The sequence below is a fragment of the Chelonoidis abingdonii genome, chromosome 16 (genome assembly GCF_003597395.2).
Source record: "Chelonoidis abingdonii isolate Lonesome George chromosome 16, CheloAbing_2.0, whole genome shotgun sequence".
NCBI classification, from domain to species: Eukaryota; Metazoa; Chordata; order Testudines; family Testudinidae; genus Chelonoidis; species Chelonoidis abingdonii.
Genome location: NC_133784.1, coordinates 20,235,514 through 20,249,975, shown reverse-complemented (window position 1 = coordinate 20,249,975; position 14,462 = coordinate 20,235,514). Strand labels below are relative to the sequence as shown.

The 14,462-nt window shown below is 54.6% G+C and overlaps 1 long non-coding RNA gene across 1 annotated transcript in view; it reads left to right on the top strand.

Moving 5' to 3' along the window:
* Positions 1 to 3,732: 3,732 nt before the first annotated feature.
* Positions 3,733 to 14,462, top strand: part of LOC142047829 (uncharacterized) — a 15,256-nt gene continuing 4,526 nt past the window's right edge. Inside the window, exon 1 of the long non-coding RNA XR_012657092.1 lies at positions 3,733 to 3,797. This is a non-coding gene — a long non-coding RNA (uncharacterized LOC142047829). The remainder of the gene's footprint in view (positions 3,798 to 14,462) is intronic.

Genomic DNA, 14,462 nt, shown 5'->3' with positions numbered 1-14,462 from the left:
CGCTCGCGGGCGGGGCACTCCTCGGCCGCCGCCGCCGCCGCGCTGCCCCCTGGGAAGCGCAGTCCGCGAGAGGGGGTCGCTGCGGCCCTCGCCCTTTGTGACAGGAGCCCGGGACTACGCAGCCCATGATGCTCCGCGCCTGGGTACCGCAAACTGGCACACTGACTACAAGTCCCTGCAGCCGCCGCGCGCGGACGGGAGCTGTGTTAACCCTTCCGCTACGGGCGGCTCTTCTGTTTCACGTGGCAGCGCTCGGGGAGATGCGACGCCAGCTGCAGAGCGGTGCCCATAGGGATGCGTGCGCGGGGGCTCCCGGCTGGGGAGAGCTGGGACAGCAGCAAAGAAAATGCTCTGATCTTTGCGGGACGGGTCTGGTGGCCGGCTAGCATCGAAATGTGCAGCCCCAAGCCGGACCCCAGCACCCGAGGCAGGGCTGGATTAACTCTCCTGTGGGCCCCGGGGCTATTAGATTTTGTGAGGCCCCTGGGGGTTTAGAGCGCGGGAGTGTGCTCAGGGCTGGGGCACGGAATTGGGGTCTGGAAGGGTGGGGCAGGGATAGGCCAGGGAGTTGGGGTGTAGGCTCTGGGTAGGAGTTTGGGTGAAGGAGGGGGCTCTGGGCTGAGGTAGGGAGCGCAGGGTGTAGGCTCCAACCTGGAGGTGCATACCTCGGGCAGCTCCTGCTCAGCAATGCAGTGGGGCTAAGGCAGGATCCCTGCCAGTCCTGACTCCGTGCTGCTCTGCTCCCTGAGGTGGCTGGCATGTCCAGCTCCTAGGCGGAAGGGCCAGGCCTGTCTGCATGGTGCACGCTGCCCATGCCCACAGGCGCTGCCCCTGCAGCTCCCATTGGCTGCGGTTCTCGGCCAATGAGAGCTGCAGAGCTGGCACTGGGGGTAGGGGCAGCATGCATAAAGTCCGTGAACGCCCTTTGCCTAGGGGCATGCCAGTGAGCCAGTGCTCGTGGCTCTAGCCTGTAGGGTGGGGGCGGTGCTGAGGCTCGGGGCCTGGCATACGGTCAGATGAAAAGAAGGAGCGGGCCACATCCAGCCCGTGGGCCTGTGGGGTCCCCCCTTAGGCCAAGGCCCTGGACTGCAGCCCCTAAATCCCCTGTGTTAATCTGGCCCTGACCCTGGTGGCACTGACTCGGCCTGGCTGATTTGGACAGGGCCGCCCAGAGGATTCTGAGGGCCTAGGGTCTTCGGTGGCGGGGGCCCCCTGCTTCGGCGGTAATTTGGTGGCGGGGGGTCTTTCTGCTCTGAGACCCGCTGCCGAATTACTGCTGAAGCGGGGACCCGCTGCCGAAGTGCAGCTGGGTCTTCGGTGGTAATTCAGCGGCGGGGGGCCCCTGCCGCGGGTCCTCAGGGCACTTCGGCGGTGGGTCCCAGAACGGAAGGGCCCCCTGCCACTGGATTACAGCCGAAGACCTGACTGCACTTTGGCTGTGGGTCCCGCTTCGTTGATAAGGACCCCCTGCTGGCGAAGACCGGGAGTGGAAGATGCTCTGGGGGCCCGGGCCCTGCGAGAGCTTTCCAGGGCCTCTGGAGCGAGTGAAAGACCCCACTCTAGGGGCCCTGAAAAACTCTCGTGGGGGCCCCTGCGGGGCCCAGGGCCTGGGGCAAATTGCCCCACTTGCCCCCGCCCCCCGGGTGGCCCTGGGTTTGGACTCAGTAAGAAATAGCTGTCAGCAGCTGAAGAAATTGGGCTTCAGAGAGAGGGTCCCTGGGCTGCCCCCCCAGGTACCTGTGGGACTGAGACAACCTAGGGATTTCCCCCTCCAGCAAACACATCTGCCAGCCCCCTCACCACTCCCTCACTGTGAGTCCAAAAGAACTGCTGCCTTGGTCAGGCTGTGCTGGCCATAGGTGCACAGGAACTGGCTAAGCCTGCTAGCCCTAAGCCAGGGGGTAACTCCAGTTTCCCATCCCACAGGGACCTCGCCCCTCCCCCCCCCCCATCAACTGGAAAGGACCATCCTACAACCTCCCTGGCCAGCCCACATTACCAGCAGCATAGCGTGAATTCTCATTGCCCCTCTGCAAGATGGGCCAGTGTTATCCATAGGGAAACCTGAGCACAGAGGGGTGATGTGACATACCTGAGGTCGCAGATTTGGGGCACTGGCACATTCTGACTCTTTCCCCCTTTAACATTGTCTTCAAGGCCAAGGGAGACCATGGTGATCATCTGGTCTCACGTTCTGCATTAAACAGGCCAGACAACTTCCCTGAATGAATTCTCCTTTGAACTAGAGCAGGTCCTTTAGAAAAATATCCACTCTTGATTTAAAAATTGCCAGTGAAAAATAATCCATCACACTCCTTGGTTCTCTTTAGTTCTCTCTTTCACTGCCTGATCTCTCTCTGTTCCCCTTCTCCCTCCCTTTCTAAACCAAAAGCAGTTAACAAAACACCCAAATATACCACATTATTTATCCAACAGATATGACTTCTAGCCGAGTTTTCTCTTCTCTGTCATAAGCCAAAGAGCCAGCGATGTCTAGAAGGTGCTCTCAGTACTTCTGTTCCTTTTGTGGATACAGACTAACATGGCTACTACTCTGAAACCTGTCAGTACTTCAGCACATCTAACGTAGAACACTTCTTGTTATTGGGCGGGGAGGAAATCCAGGCTCTGTCTGTTCCCAAACAAGTCCAGGAATAAATTGATTTCAGGGAATGCAGCAAAAATGACCTAACCCTACTCTCTTGATTCTCAGCAATTGGTTTGCAATGCAAACGTTGATTGAGAGTCGCTCTTAATTTAATAAAGAGAATGAGGAGTCCTTGTGGCACCTTAGAGACAAAAAATTTATTTGGGCATAAGCTTCTGTGGGCTACAGCCCACTTCATTGGATGCATGGAGTGAAAAATACAGTAAGCAGAATATACATTATTGCACATGTGGGGGGCCATGCTGCAGAGTGAGCCTCCCAGCCCTTACTGCTGACATTGTTGCTGTGTGCAAAGTCAGGCACAGGAGGGAAGCTGGATGCTGCCCTTTGCCTCCCCCGATCTGATCTTGGCATTGCCTCTGCCATTGGGTGCTCATCCTCTCTGCTAAGTGCTGGGGGTAGTAGGCTGGACAAAAATATTTCCCCCATATAATTAACCCTTTGTGTGGGCATCAATGAAGGCATAGATAGGGGTGTATGAATGTCCCCCATGGCCCCCACATCCCCCCTTCATCTGCCACATCCTCACTATCTCCCCCATCACACCCATACCTTATCTCTCTCTGGGCTAGGAGGCAACAAGTCACTGCCCCAACGACTGATGGGCTTTCCCACCAAAGGGAATGCCACCCACCCGCTGTGCTCAACTTGCGAATGCCGCCCTGGTCCTAGAAACATTAATGGCCTGGTCTGTACCACATCATCTGGGCATCCCGCGGCCTTGGCTGTCCCACAGGCTGGCTGAGCTGAAACATGGTGTAAAAATCCCTCTTTTAGACCTCTGTGCCGGCTGCACTGGGCTGGGCCAGAGTCCCTCTTAGCTTGGGCACAGTCCCCACCCTACAGCCCTCTGCTTCCCTCACTGAGCCCACACCCCCTGCCTTGCATACAGCGCCCTCTCCTGGCTTGATACAGGACATTACTCCTCCTGGATTGTGCCTTTCCAGCTCAGCCTAGAGGTGAGCACTCGGTAACATGTCAGCAGGTTGATTACAGCTCAGCTGGGCGTGTAAATGAGCCTCCCCCCATAACCGTGTCCATGACACACTCCCAGCTCCCTGTGCCACAGATATCCCAGCGTGCACTGACCCACATGCTGCTGGTGCCGCTGTGTGTCCCCATCTGCCAGGTACGCTGTCCCCACTGAGGCACTATGGAAGTGTGGCCCAGATTCTCCCACAATGCACTGCCCTGCTGAGGAAGCTGGCGGGGCTGTGTGCGTTGAACAAAGCTGATGGGGGAGACAGCTCAGCAAGTTTGCTGTAGCCGGGTCGGATGAGGGGGCCACGATCCAGTCACAGAACTGCTGCTGGATCTGCTGGAAGAATTAATGTGGGGCAGGTCTCCGGCCTGTGTGACACAGGAGGTCAGACTAAATGAGTTCAGTAAATGAATCTCTGAATCCATGACCCCCGGCTGTATGCACAGGGCAGGTGGGACCCACATCCCATGCACATAACACCCAGGAGCTGGGATTAGCAGAATCATGGGTGGCAGGGTTGTAGAAATTTTGGTGGTGCCCAGAACCCGCCCCCCCAACTCTGCCCCCCCAACTCCATCCCCCACCTGCCTAAGGCTCTGGGAGCGAGTTTGGGTGGGGGAGGGGGACTGGGGTGCAGGCTCTGGGCTGGAGTTTGGGTGCTGGGTGGAAGCTCCGGGCTGGGGCAGAGGGTGGGTGTGCAGGAGAGGTGTGCAGGGTCTGGGAGAGAGTTTGGGTATTGGAGGTGGTGCAGGGATGAGGGCTGGGAGGCTGAGGGTTTGGGGGGTGGGAGGGGAGCTTAGGGCTGGGGCAGAGGGTTGGAGTGTGGGGCTGAGGATGAGGGGTTCATGATGCAGGAGGCAGCTCAGGGCTGGGGCAGAGGATTAGGGTGTGGGGGGATGAGGAGTTTGGGGAGTTGGAGAGGCCCAGGGCTAGAGTGGAAGGGGAGGGTAAGGGCAGCCTGCCGTGCCATTAGTGAATGGGGGGCACTAGTATCCTGGGGCAGGGCAGACGAGCACCTGGCCGAGCACTTTGGAGCTGATCCCTAAGGCCACCTTAACCGGCAGCAGCAGAGCTAAGGGTTTCCCCAGTTTTGATCTGCTAAGTTTCATTTTCCATTCACTAGAGAAACGAAACTGCAAAGGCCCAGCTGGGTGACAAGGGAGGGGCCAGTGTGGGCTGCTCCTGGAAGCCGGGAATCACTCCCTGGCACTGGGGCACGGGCATTGGATTCGGTTTCCATCTCTTCCCTGCCTGCCTGGCCCGGGGCAGAGAGGTGGCGCAGTCAGTGCCAGCAGGTCACAAGGAAAAACCTGGCCTGCTTTGGCTGGAAGTGAAAACTGAGCGGTGCAGATTATGTCACCAGGTCAAGGAGCAGCAGAAAGTTCCCAGCAGCGCTGCCCACCGGAGAGCAGGCGACATAGAGCCCAAGTGAAACTGGGGGGATTTCATAGAATCATAGAATATCAGGGTTGGAAGAGACCTCAGGAGGTCATCTAGTCCAACCCCCGGCTCAAAACAGGACCAGTTCCCAACTAAATCATCCCAGCCAGGGCTTTGTCAAGCCTGACTTTAAAAACCTCGAAGAAAGGAGAATCCACCACCTCCCTAGGTAACCCATTCCAGTGCTTTACTATCCTCCTAGTGAAATAGTGTTTCCTAATATCCAGCCTAGACCTCCCCCCTACAACTTGGGACCATTACTCCTTGTTCTGTCATCTGCTACCACTGAGAACAGTCTAGATCCACCCTCTTTGGAACCTCCTTTCAGATAGTTGAAAGCAGCTATCAAATCCCCTCTCATTCTTCTCTTCTGCAGACTAAATACAATAACTCCTCACTTAAAGTCGTCCTGGTTAAGCTTGTTTCGTTGTTACATTGCTGATCAATTAGGGAACATGCGTCTGCTTTGTCTACTGTTTGCAGGGAGAGGAGCCTGTTGCAGCTAGCTGGTGGGGCATGAAACCAGGGTGGACCGGCAGCCCCCTGTCATCTCCCCACTCTCCTAAGTTCCCTGTGCAGCAGCTGCCTGCAGTTCAGCTGTGTCCCTCCCCACACTGCTATATGCTGCTCCTGCCCTCTGCCTTGGAGCTGCTCCCTGAGACTCCTGCTTGCTGTGCGGGAGCAAGAGGGGGGCTAATGTCAGGGTGTCCCCCTCCCTGCTGCTTCTGCACCCCGCTTACCCCATCTTCCATAGACCAGGGGGGACAGACCAGGACTCAGGACGGAGGGAGCTTGCAGCAAGCTGATCTAATTAACAAGCAGTGTACTTAAGGGAAATGCGCATATCTCCCTCAATTCCTGCTGCCTTGTGTAGAGAGAGAGTTAACACTTGAGGGTTCAGCCAATTGCTAGTTCATCATTTAGCAGTAAGGGAAATATCCCACCCTCTGAATCCTCCACCTCAGCCAAGCTTCACAATCACCATCACTGTGTACCAGTATTACATTGTTTGTTTAAAATTTATACTCTGTGTGCATGTGTGTATATATATATAGTCTTTTGTCTGGTGAAAAAAATTTCCCTGGAACCTAACCCCCTCATTTACATTCATTCTTATGGGTAAATTGGATTCGCTTAACATTGTTTCGCTTAAAATCACATTTTTCAGTAACATAACTACAATGTTAAGTGAGGAGTTACTGTAATCCCAGTTCCCTCAGCATCTCCTCATAAGTCATGTGCTCCAGCCCCCTAATCATTTTTGTTGCCTTCCGCCGGACTCTTTCCAATTTTTCCACATCCTTCTTACAGTGTGGGGCCCAAAACTGGACACAGTACTCCAGATGAGGCCTCACCTTTCCAAACCATCCTTTCCCCTTTCTACAAACAGTTTTGTGGGGGGGCAAAAAAACACGGGGGGGGACAACCAGCGTTAGAAACTTCCCAAGGAAAATGGGAGGCCTTCCTCAAACCCATTTTTCTGTTTCCCCAAAAAATATGAAGGGGGAAAAAATGAAAATTCCCACGGTCCCCTTTTCCAAATTCTTTGGCTTGGCAAAAAAATGCCCCCCTTTTTCCTTTAACCTAATAACAAGGCCCCCCAAAAAAATTCCCGTTAAACCCCCCCCCCCCTTTCCTTGGGGAACCCAAGGGGCACGCTGTTTGGACCCTCAATTGGGGTTTCCCAAGCCCCTTTTTTTTTCTTTGTTTTTCAAATCCCCACCCTGGTAACCCCCCCCCTTAGGGTCCCTTTTTTCCTTTTTGTCAGAAAAACTGCTGGGGCTGGCCCTTAAAGCCCCCCACTTTTTCGGTCCCCCCCGCTTTAGTTTTCCCCCTCCTTAGGGGGCCCAGTTTGGCCCCTGGGGAATTTTTCCCTTCCCGTTTTTCCCTAAAAGTTTGGCAAAAAGGCCTCTTTTGGCCTCCCCCAAAAACTTTGTTTCCCCTGTTGGTTGAAAAAACCTTCTCAATCCCCCAGAAAATTGTTCCTTTTTGGGGGGCCCCCCCAATTTTTCTTTCTAAATTTGTTCCTGGGTCCCTTTCTTGGTAAGGTTTTCCCCCTTCCTGTTTTATCCCTTATGTCCCCTTTACCCTCCCCCAGCGTATATCTAACCCCCCAAAAAAAAAAAAAAACTTTCCTCCCCATTTTTAAGGTTGGGGGTTTTTTTTTTTTTCATCTTTTTCTTGCAAAAAAACTTGGCTTTGAGGAAGGGCTTTTGGCAAAGTTTTGCACACCCCATCCCCCTTCCCCAGAAATTTTCAATTAAATTGAAAGAAATAATTGGGGAAAAAAACCCCCCAAAATCCCGAACTTTTTCCCCGGGAGGACCCCGACCCCCTTGGGGGGGGGGCCCACTCCCCAACTTTTGGGGAACAAAAAAACCGGGCCCTTGGCCAACTAAGACACTTAGAAAAACCCATGGAGCCCCCCCCCCCAAACTGAATCACCCAATAAACCCCGTTTTTGAAGGGGGCCCCCCGGAACCGAATCTTTTCTAAAAGGGCCCAAGGCCCCCTTTTTTCTTAAATTTTTCCAAACCCCTATTAAAGGGGGGGGGGCCCCAAATTCCTCCCATTTTCCCCATTAAAAATTCCCTTTTTTAAAACTTTTTGGTTTTGGGCCCCCAAAAAGAAAATAAAACTTGGGTTTTGGAGCGGAGACCCTTATTAATAGGAGTTTGAAGGTTTTGAGGTTTCCAAAAAAAAAGGAAAATTAAACCCCAGGGGGGGCCCTTTCAAAGCCCATTTTTCAAAACGGCCGCCGAAAGGGCCCCCCCTTTTTTTTCCCCCCCACACCCCAGTTGTTTTGGGGGTTCGGGGGCGGGGGAAAAGAGAGGGGGGCTTGCCCTTTTTTTTTAACCCCCCATCCCTTTGATTGCCCAATTTTTGGGGGGTTGTTTTGGGAAAGGGAAACCCAAAAAAGAAGAAAAATTTGGAGAAAAGGGAAAAGAAAAGATTTGGGGACAAAAAACCCTTTGGCCCCTTTTCAAAGTGGTTTTTTTCCCCCACCCCCCGTTTAAAATTGTTTTCCCCCCAGGGGGGGGCCCCCCCTAAGAGGGGTTAAAAAGGTTTTTTTCAAAAAAAAAAACTTGCCCAAAAAAGGGGGCCAGAAGGGAATTAATTGTTGCTTATAAAAATGTTTTAACATTCCCTGCCCCCCTTTTTTCCCTGTTTTTCAAAAACCTTTTTTTTCCCACTCCATGGGGCAAAAAATCTGAAAAAAAATCTGCAGTTGGGGTTTTTTTTTATTAAGCCCCAACAAAAAGGGAAGTATTGGAGGGGGCCCCACCAAAATTTAAAACATTTGTTTTTAGGTCCCCCCCCCTTTCTTAAAGGGTCCAAAAAAAGGGGGAACTCCCCCATGTTAGTCTCTAAGGTGCCACAAGGACTCCTCATTGTTTTTGCTGATACAGACTAACACGGCTACCACTCTGAAACCTCTTAATTTAATGGATCAAAGCTTAGGAGCCTTCCCCCAGGGCCGGCTCTAGCAATTTTGCCGCCCCAAGCACGGTGGCACACCGCGGGGGGCGTTCTGCCGCTTGCCGGTCCCGTGGCTCCGGTGGACCTCCTGCAGGCGTGCCTGTGGATGCTCCACCGGAGCCGCGGGACCAGCAGACCCTCCGCAAGGACGCCTGCGGGAGGTCCACCGGAGCCGCCTGCCGCCCTCCCGGCAACCGGCAGAGCACCCCCAGCGGCATGCCGCCCCAAGCACGCACTTGGCACGCTGGGGCCTGGAGCCAGCCCTGCTTCCCGCTGATGCTATCCATAGACACCGTTGCCAGTTCTTGTGATTTTAGTGCGACGCTCATGAGACATTTGGTATTTTTCTTAAATCTCCAGCTCCTGCAGGCAGATGACTGCGAAAGACTCTCAACTTTCTCTTTTTAAATGACAATATGTTTCTAGCACGTGTGGCTGCAGAAAAAAGCTTGAAAATGTGACCCCAAAGCACACCAACACCGGAAAGCAAATTAAAAAAAGACAACATCTATTATTTTGTAAATATCATCATATTATAAGCCAAACTCATGATTTTTGCAGGGACCTGACTCACAATTTTAGCCTATGTGGGGTTGGCCATGCTGCACAGATCAGACCTGGATCCTTCTCTTATTGCTGATATTAGCTGCAATTATCTTTTTTTCACAACCAGGATGGTGTTAGAGGGCTGCACGTGCAGCTGTGTTGTTTTCCATTAATGTGCAGTCCCATGACTGGGGTCAGCCTGAGCAGACTGTGGAGTTGAGTAATGGCTGAACTGGACAGCGAGTGGCCATCTACCTAGCAGCTACCCCAAGCTGCCTTGTTGCTTGCATGGAGTGGGTTATCCCACTGATTTCCCATTTAATACCCTAGATGTGAGCATCGGGTGCAGGCTGGTGCCAAGGGTCTGCTTCACATGCAGCGGGCTCGATCTCGTAGACAGCTGTTCTAAACACAGCAGGCTCGGTTGCAAGAGAAAGCAGAATGCAATGCAACCAGTGGGACAGAGGGGTATAGCCACGGAGGAGCCACAGCCCATCCCATTAGCACCCAGACCCACCCAAAGCTGAGCCTGTGGCAATGCCACTTTTAGGAACATTTATTCATGTTCAGTGGAAATGATTTGCTGGGATGTCAGCTCTGCGGTCATTGCCCCTCCACCATAAGCTGGGACCCAGTCAACTGTTCCTTCCTGCCACACGGCAAGTGTTTTCTGGAGAGCTCCACCGCTGCCCTCCCTTTCCCTCAGGCCCAGGGAGGCTGCAGATCTCAGCACCCCCTGCTCCATCGGCAGCCAGTGCGGGGCACACGAAGGAAGCTGGACGCTGCCCTTTGCCTCCCCCTGCTGGCTGAGCCTGGCATTGCCTCTGCCGCTGGGCGCTCATCCTCTCTGCCGAGTGCTGGGGGACAGCAGGCTGGACGGAGATATTTCCTCCATATAATTAACCCTTTTTGTGGGCATCAGTGGGGGCATGGTTAGGGGTGCATGAATGTCTCCCATGGCCCCCACATCTCTCCTTCATCTGCCACATCCTCACTATCTCCCCCTCCACACACAACCCTTATTTCTCTCTGGGCTGGGAACAGCTGGAGCGTTCCTAGCACCACACCCCCATCCACACAACAACCCCCTCACTCACGTGCGCTGACTTTTGTTTTGCTGGTGGGTGCTCCTCTCTGCCTCCTCCCCAGGGGTGAAAGTAAGCCGGTAAGGGGGACCGGTAAGACAAGGTGCAGTAGCTACCGGCAAGAAACTGGAGCATTCTCTTCCTCTCTGACTCCTCCTGCTGGCTCCAGCAAAATTGCAGGTCCGGGAGCCCAGCTCCACGAATGCTCGGGGCCGGGTCTGCCCCCAGGCCCCACCTGCTGCCTCCCCTGAGTGTGCCCCGGCCCCCCTTTGCTGCCCCCATGCACCTCCCTGGGTCCCGGAGCAGAGCGTTTGTCTCTCCCTCTCCCTTGCTCCATGCTGCCTGTCTGCACTAACTGCCGCCACGGGGTCCTAGTGCCCCCTCCACTAATCCCAGGGCAGTCTGCCCTTCCCCCTTGGACCCTTTCATTTTCCAGTGGGACCCTCCACCAGTACAGCCGCTCCGCTGCCCGCAATCACTGCTCTTGCCCCACGCTGGGCAAGGGGCAGCCCCAGTGAGGCTACAGTGAGGGGTGGCAGCGGGGAGGAGGTGCACATGTGATAGCAGCCCCCCCCCCCCGGCATGGTACCCACCACAGCGGAGGCGAGGGGGATTCCTGGACCTGAGGGGGGCCCTAGGAGCACATGCAGTGATGGTGGGGGGTGAGTGTGCTGCTGTAGGGGGGAGAAGGGGGTCCCTATCCCAGAGCTCGCTGCTGCCAGCAAGGAGAGGGCTGGGGGGAGTCCTTCTCTCTGCCTCCAGTCCCAGGGCAACCTGCCTGTGCCCCAAACTCATCCCCAGCCCTGACCGACCCCAGAGCCCACACCCCCAGCCAGAGCCCTCATCTCCCCGCACTCTAACCCTCTGTCCTAGCCCTGAGCCTCTCCAACACCCCAAAACCCTCAACTCCAGCCCCAGCCAGAACCCTCATCCTCCTGCACCATATTCCTCTGCCTCATCCCTGAGTCCCCTCCAACACCCCAAACCCTTCAACCCCATCCACATCCCAAATCCACCCCCCAGCGTCACCCCACAGCCCTCACCCCTGCTCCCCCTCCCTCCACACCCCCTCCCATTCCCAAACTCCCTCCCAGAACCTATACCCCCTCCCTCCAAACTCCCTCCCATCCCCAAACTCCCTCCCAGAGCCTGCATCTTGCACCCCTCCTGCACCCCAGACCTCCTCCCACACCCAAACTCCCTCCAAGAGTCTTGGGCAGGTGGGGGGTGGAGTTTGGGGGGGCAGAGTTTGGGCAGGGGCAGGTTCTGGGCACCACTAAAATTTCTACAAACCTACCACCCCTGCTGGAAAGAGCTGATGCGCCATACCGAGGTGGACTGGTTTCCTGAGGCAGCAATTTAAAAGGCTGGAGCCCAGACCCTTTAAATTGCTGCCAGAGCCCTGCTGCCAGAGCCATGAGGTAGTGGCTGTGGGGCTCGGGTGGTGATTTAAAGGGCCCAGGGCTCCTGCTGCAGCTACTGCCACAGGCCCTTTAAATCGCCACTGGATCCCCACTGCCGCTACCCCAGGGCTCCGAGGACAAGTTAAAGGGCCCGGGCCATTTAAATAGCCTCCAGAGCCTGCAGGAGCCTTGGGGTAGCGGTGGCAGAGCTCTGGTGGCTATGGAAAGGGTTCGAGGCTTCTGCTGCCTCTACCACCCCAGGCCCTTTGAATAGCCACCAGAGCCCTGCTGCTGGTACCCCAGGGCTCCAGTAGCAGGGCTCCGGAGATGATTTAAAGGGCCCTGGAGGGTAGTGGCAGCAGGAGCCCTGGGCCCTTTAAATCGCGGGGCCACAGTCTGGGCACCAGGGCTTGCAAAAGTTTAATCAGGCCCTGAGGGTGCTGAGCACCCCCTCTTTTTTTCACTTGAGCCCTAGAACACCCACGAAGTCTGTGCCTATGCCTTCACTCCTGTGTGGTTTCATTCAACAGCTGCTCCCAACGCTCAGCAGCTAGGTGTTTCTCTCCCCAACCTGCCATTCTCTCCCCAACCTGCCTCAGTGTTTTGTGCGCCCAGCAGGCACCAGACAACGAAAGTGCTCCATGGAACAGATGGGTGGTTTGCTCCCAGCGGCCTGGAACAACTGTCCTCTTTTCTAAGTCAGGGATCTCCAGCAATTCACGCCAGCCAATGCCACCAAAGCTCAAAATAATTATAAGCCCATCGCTAGTGATCTGCTGCTTCTCCACCTTTACTGAGCTGCTGGGTTGATACAACTTCTAGGTTCACTTGCTCCTATCTCTAGAAGTAGCCCCATGTTCCCCCAAAGCTGTTCCAACAGCCCGTGGAAATCATTACATTGCATATGGACTAAGTGCTAGTGCTGACCCTGCAGTGCCCGAATGATCCAAATGGTACATTTGCAAATACACATTTTGTGGAAAGACAAAACAACCAGCGTGAGAGGAAGGGAGCTGCAGAGCAGGACAGGTTAGAAAATATCATCAACAAAAAAGGCTTGTGCGGTTGGGACCTAGACACTGGATGGCAGATGCTAAGCAAGCCTTTAACTGTCCACCCCAGCGAGGAAACAAACGTGAGGAAGACATGGCAGAAGAGTGTCCATGCTGAATGCACTGGCATCACCTGTGAAGAAGCCCCACAACTCGTGAGCAACTGCAATCAGTGGAGGAACTGGACTGCCCAATGTGTCAGGGCTCAGGAGCAGCGAAGGTCTCCTGCATCTCACAAGCAACGTGAAAAGCAGTTTTCTGAAAGCAATCCAGAGACTTCATTGCTTGGTCTGGCAAAGGGCATTTGGTTTTATGGTGCTTTTGCCTTCTTGGTCTAATGAGGTCCTCTAGGTAGTTTAACGACTTAGGTGGAGCGGCACAGAAGTGGATTGGCATCTGTTCCCTCATTCACATCTGTACAGATCCATGGAGAACTGTTCCTTTGAGTCGGGCTGGTGAATTACACTAGGATTTGTAGGGTGTACCTCAGTTGAGTACTGTACTCTTATCACTGATTTGTCAAAGTGACACTGGGTCATAAGAGCCTGGGAAAAGGCAGCCGGTGCGAAGTGCCCTCCAGCAGCACAGCAAGTGCGCCTGCCTCAGTTTCCCCTGGGTGCAGCCAGAAAAAGGACACATTCTCAGGACCCACTTCAGAAGCCTGCCTCTCCCATGACGCTTCTCCAATTCCCCCAGGTGAGGTCTCCTGCCACAGAACTCCCCCAGCAGTCCCCCATCCTGGCCTCCCTGGAGGTCCTACCCTGATCCTAGGATCCCCCCTCCTGGGTCAGCCCTCAGCTTTTGGTTCAGAAGAAGATTCTTCCCCTTCTTCCCAGGGGTCTCTGCACAAGCTCCCCTGTACCTCGGTAGGGTTCCCCAACACTGGCCAGTCCTCATCAGTGCCCCTCTACTGCTCCTGAGTCTCTCTCGGTCTCCCCTTTCCTCCTGAGGCCGTTCATCCAGCTCCCTTACCCCCACTGCCTCCTGCCCCCCTCATTGAAGCAGGTGTGCAGGTTACTGGCCTGGGAACTGCAGGGCAGCAGTGGACATGGGGCTAGTTGGAGGCAGGGCAGGGGCTGACTGGAGGTAGCGTCTGGCTGCAGGCAGGGCAAGGGGTGCGGGGCTGGCTGGAGACAGGGGAATGTGGGGCGGGCTGGCTTCAGGCAGGGCCACAGGGGCGTGCAGCAGGGGTTGGCAGAGCTGGAGACAGGAGTATGGGACTGGCTGGCTTCAGGCAGGGGGATGCAGCAGGGGTTGGCTGGAGACAGGTGTGACGTTATGAGTGTAATATAATATCTCATTGAAAGGTGGCAGGGCCAGAAAGAGTTAATTAACTCACCTCACCAACTGACCTGACCCATGGGTGAAGCTTAAGAACTGGTTGGCAAGATGTGTAAATGAATAGAGCTTTGAAATGCAAGTCTGCATTGTTAGAGGTAGAAGGGGAGGTGTTTGCTCAGGGCTTGGGATGTAAGCAAACAGGTCGTGTCTATTGCTGTAGTTTTAATTCAAAGATCAAAAAAGGAATATTAGCATTTAGGAAGACACTGGAGTCAAATAGTATTATTGTCTATGTGTCTCTTTGAAGGTTGTGGTAACCTGTATCTGAACTGTTTAATGGATAAATTACTCTATGCTAATTGCCAGGATGTTCGGGAGAAGGAGTTAAGCCTATTGTTTTCTCAGGCCGAAAGGCTGCTGGAAATGTATAAGAAGCCTGGGACACGATCCTTCTTCATCTCAGATCTGCTTTGGGTTTCAAGAGGGGGAAACCTTAAGCCACAAGGATTGAGATCCCCAGTCATT